Here is a 5493-nt window from a genome sequence, read left to right as displayed (position 1 = left end):
TGCTGGTGGCTGATATCATTTATGGAAGATGCATTCTAATAAACATTAAAAGCTTTTACAAGCTTCCAGATATGCATATTATTCCAATCTCACAGCATAGGCCATATGTATCAGTATTGGCAGTGGTTGGGAATACTGTACAGCTCAGAATAGTCCATGTATGGACTGCACAGAATCATCTGTAGATCTCTGTCCATATTAATCACCATATGTTTTTACAGAACATCACCTGAAAACATCAAGTTAGCACTGGCCTTAGCTTTTTCCATGGATGAAGTCAACAGGAACCCTGATCTTTTACCAAATACATCATTAGTATTTGATATCGCAGACGGGAATTGTGCAAGTGGGAACTTCTATAGTGAGTTCCAGTTTCATGCTGAAAGTTATTTTTTCCCCCTTAATTATAACTGTTTGGGAAGGACTTTGTGTACAGTGCTGTTTACAGGACCAACTTTGTTAATATCTGAGATAGCTGCAACCTTGCTCAACATCTTCCTACCTGAACAGGTGAGATTTTGTGTTGTGACTTTGCATGAAATTCTGAGTCTGCTGTTATAAGTCAGAGATGTTAATAAGATTGTGAGGAGGATACTACCTTCACATGTATGTTAAAGAGAGTAGGTAAAGGTTATTATTCATTCTTGATGGGCTTCATTTCCTTTTTTGAAACTGAGATGAAGGAAGAACAAATAGATAAGGAGTTTTTAATGAACTCCTGGCTGAAAGTGTGTTTACAAGTTCTTATGAGTGTGTGCTACTTCATGCTGCTCTCTGTGTTGTAGGTCCTTCAGATTACCTACGGACCTTTCCATCCCATCCTGAGCAACCGTGAACAATTTCCCTCTCTGTATCAGATGGCTGCTAAGGACACATCATTAGCCCTTGCTATGATCTCTTTGAGGTTTTACTTCAACTGGAACTGGATTGGACTGGCCATCTCAGACAATGATCAGGGTACTCAATTTCTCACACATTTGAGAGAAGAGATGGAAAAAATTACAGTCTGTTTTGCCTTTGTGAGTATGATCCCAGTCAAGATGGATTTATTCTTGAGAAGAGCTGAAGTGTATTATAACCAAATAGTGACATCATCCACAAATGTGGTTATCATTTATGGTGACCCAAACAGTGCTCTAGTTGTTGCATTTAGAATGTGGGAATCTCGAGGTTTACAGAGAATATGGGTCACCACCTCACAGTGGGACAGCATTACAAGTACGAACGACATCCCACTTAATTCATTCAATGGGAAAATAACTTTTGCACACCACCATTCTGAGATCTCTAGTTTTAAAACTTTTGTCCAGACCTTAAACCCTCTCAAATACACAGACGAATTTTTGGCCAGGATGGAATGGATGAAACTGAACTGCAATGTTTCAGCTTCTATGTGTAATACCCTGAAGAATTGCTTATCCAATGCCTCATCGCAGTGGCTAAAGGCACAGACCGTTGGCATGACCCTTAGTGAGGAGAGTTATGACATATATAATGCGGTGTATACAATGGCCCATGTCTTCCATGAAATGTTTCTTCAGCATGGATATAATCAACCAACTGATAATGGAAAAGGATACTATGATTACTGCTTGAAGGTAGTGTTTCTTCTTTTGTATGAAATTTGATGTCATTGGTGTCTTTAAGTGTCTGTCAAATGCCCCAATATACTTGATTAGGGAACATTTAATAAAACAGAAAGATTTCTGGAAAGTTTTCTCTGTAGTGATATAAATCTGGAAGCTGGTATAAATCTTATTGTAACAGCAGTGGCGTGGAAGATACAATATGTAAAGGAAGATCACTGGTTTTGTTGCAGAGTACCTGAATATCACCACACCTCTTCTAATACTGTAAGCCTAAGTCCTTCCTCCTTAATCCTCTTCTTTATGAGAGGGTGATTCCTTGTATATTTATTGTCAAATATGTAATGACCAGTTTATGGGATGATTTTTCACAAATGTTCTAAACTGATTCTGCTCACACTGTAGGCTCTGGGGACCTCATTTCACATCCTGAGTGAAAGCAATGACACAGTAAACAGTGTCATTCTTCAATTAAGGACACACATTTGTATCCATTTGTGTGAAAGGATGTTTCTACCTGTGTATGGTTAAATGCTTTTGTGTTTCTGGGCATCTCTGATGTATCTGTGTTGCTGTGTAGCATGTGTTTCTGCATCAATCTGTATGTGGAACTGAACATAAATTAGTCTTGTGTCAATGTCTTTCTGTATGGGAGTTTGTATGAATATCTTTCTGTGTGATTTTTTCAGTGCTTCTTTTTATATGTGTCGATCCGACTGTTGTATATTGCTTGCACATATGTATATCTTTGTATCTGTGTGTGTCTGTCTGTGTACCACTCTCAATCTGTCTTTGCATGTGAGCATAAGTCCGTCATATCAATATCTCTCTGTGTAGGTGTTTTTATCTGAGAGTGTCTCCCTGTGCGTGTTTGTAAATTAAAGTGTGCATGTATTTGTTGGTCTGTGTATGAATTTTGCAGCTTTCAGTTTTCGTGTGTCTGTTTTGGTGCATATGTCTCACTGTGTATAGCTTTGTTTTCATGTGGGAGTTTTGGCATTTATGTGTATGTCTGTATAAAATGTGTGTAGATGCATTATGTATGTCTATATGGAAGTGACTCTCTGTCTCTCTGTGTCTCTCATGGTTTGTGTTTGTCTGTGTGTTTCATATTGCTATTTGGTATCTGCATATATGTCTGTGTTTCTGTTTGGTAGGTCTTACTGAAAGAATTTAAATTCTAGAAACATGATAATTTTATTAGTCCACTTGATTTATTGTTATTTCTCCTTCAATAATACTGCCTTTAAGATGAAATAAATGCATTTTATGAATTCAAGAAAGGGCACACACATTTTAGCATGTTGTGTTTCTTTCAGCTGCGCTCAATTCTGAGAAAAACAAACTTCACTAATCCAGTGGGAGACAGAGTGATTGTGAACCAGAAAGAAAAACAACAGGAAGAGTATGACATTTTCCAGATTGGGAATTTACCATATGGTCTTGGACTTAAGGTGAAAATAGGAGAGTTTAGCTCATATTTCCCATATGGTCAACAGCTGCATTTATATGAAGACATGATAGAGCAGGCAACAGGAAGTAAACAGGTGGGTCAGACTTAACTGTATTCTTTTGCATTACACAGCAGTAACACGGACAATGGGTTCAATATGTGCTGTTGTGTAAGGTAATGGAAATATTCACAATACAAAGCATTTTCTGACTTCCTATTTTATGTTTCTACATTTCCCTTTTTGGTGTGACATTTTATTTTCTTTGAGGATGTCAGATATGCATACAATAAATTTTTATCATTCCAGAATATATTTCTATTTTTTTAATATATATTGTATAATGACTATTATTACTGTGCTATATTGTTTGCAGTAAAGAGAGCCAATTTCTCTTGGAATCATTCTGATAACTACAGAGTGATTGTCCTCCTTTGTGTGGAACATTTGACACAGGTATGAAACACCAAGGTTATCTCTAAGGGAAGAGAAAATTAAACACATACAAAGCATTGATTTTTATTAGATAATTTTTATTAAGTCTCTTTACCAACAGGTCCTAAATCGCCAACATCTTGAACAATATATCAAGGTAATATTTTCTTAACCCTATGAATTATAACTTTATTCATTTTTCATTCATTTTAGTTTTAAGTACATATGGGTGCTTTGTATATATGTCTGTGCAACACTGCTATGTGTGGTGACAATGGATGCATATCTCTTAAAGTAATTGCTAACTAGAGGAACATTGCTTGGTCCTGTAAATTTTTTCATATTTTACTCAAAGCAAAGAGTGCGTGCCTAGTTTACCTATCTCTGTGGGGAGGAGATATTGATAATAAAAGAAATGGCTTTTGGACATTTATAAATGATGAATTCCATTATAGGTCTAATGTATGCTAGAAGTGTGGATTCTGATGTGAATTGTTTTAAGGTATCCAATTCAAACTTCTCCAGTATTATTTGGCTTGAAATTTAAAGTTGTTAATTTCAGGAAACTCATCAAACTAGATCTGAAGTTGTATTAGATATCCCAGGTAGTACAAAATCTACAAAATAATATTCTTTCTCACAGTGATGAGGAGAGTTACTATCAGGGAAGAAAACATCAGAACTGAAGATATAGCTACAGACTGACATATCCATTCAGAGAGCAATAATGATTTTTCAAATATGCTTTTTTAAAGCCAAACTGAGCATTGCAAAAATATCCACTGGAGAATACTAAAGATTATGAACCCTGAAACCAGTGCTAATCTTCCATACAGACAAATTTCATGCAAAAGCAAATGAGCAAAAATTTGAGTCTTCAAGTCAGTACAACTAGAAATATAGACAAAAATGAGAGTATATTTAATAATATACTAGAAAAATTCAAGGAATGATAATAACAAAATTCCAAGACATCAAACAGGACACAAATCACTTTTAGAAGAAGACAATAAAAACATAAACCCTTGCTTACCATAAAGAACTGAGTGAGCATGTGATAGATACTTTTCTAATGGTAAAAGTAATGATAAAAAATATTCAAACTAAAATATTTAAAGGAAACAAAAGCATTCAATACATGTTTCAAAAAAATTCTCATAAGGAAAATCTTCAAGTTGAATAAAGGAAGGCAAGGCTCAAAGACAAGCAGAAGAATTAGAACACTAAAACTGTGACAGATAAAGAAAGGACACTGTGATTAAATAATCAAAGTTACAAAAACTGGACAAAAGAGAAGAAGAACTAATGAAGACATCAACAATATGTTCAATAAAATGCAACAGTAATTTCCCAAAATGCAATGAGATACATAGCCATCTGGAGACAGGAGGCATTTATAAAAACATAATATCAGAAAAAACCTTCCTAAAATGTATTTTACTTTAAATTTGTATTATAATTGTAAAGAATGGAAATTGAGGCTGCAGAATATAAATCTTTTTCATGGAAAGACCTGTTATAAAGAACAGAAGATTCCTTCATGAATTCTTGTAAAATGACAGAGTATCAGCGATGCAAGTCAATGAGTTAGAGATATGCTTGCAAAATCATGTTACTATATCCAGCATAGTTATCCTTTACAATCAAAAGAGGCTGTGAGGGCTCTTCATAAATATAAATTTGATTACATGTGGAATTTATTAAAACCCAAAAATTGGAGAGTACACTTGTGAGTTATTTTTGCTTAATTTGAAGAAAGAAGATACACTTAAGACCCAGATCTTTGAGAGAGAATGATATGCCTTACATCAGTTAGCAGTAATACATGACTTTAATCCCAGAACCCTCGGGGCAAAGGTAGGTGGAACTCTTCATTTGAGGGAATGTTTTCTACACAGCAAGTTGCAAGACATCCAGGGCTAGACAAAAATATATATCTAAAGTAAAACTGAAAAATGAAGGAAAGAAAGAAAGAGAGAGAGAGAGAGAGAGAGAGAGAGAGAGAGAGAGAGAGAGAGAGA

At 35.1% G+C, this 5493-nt stretch overlaps 1 pseudogene; it reads left to right on the top strand.

Moving 5' to 3' along the window:
* The first annotated feature begins 267 nt into the window (after window positions 1-267).
* The window catches only part of LOC126493095 (vomeronasal type-2 receptor 116-like), a 28160-nt pseudogene continuing 22934 nt past the window's right edge, over window positions 268-5493 (top strand).

This window comes from Alexandromys fortis, unplaced genomic scaffold (assembly GCF_014885135.2).
Source record: "Alexandromys fortis isolate MF-2015 unplaced genomic scaffold, M_Fortis_MF-2015_v1.1 scaffold_282, whole genome shotgun sequence".
Lineage (NCBI taxonomy): Eukaryota > Metazoa > Chordata > Mammalia > Rodentia > Cricetidae > Alexandromys > Alexandromys fortis.
The sequence above is the reverse complement of the archived record's forward strand: the minus strand, read 5'-3'. Positions and strand labels throughout refer to the sequence as shown.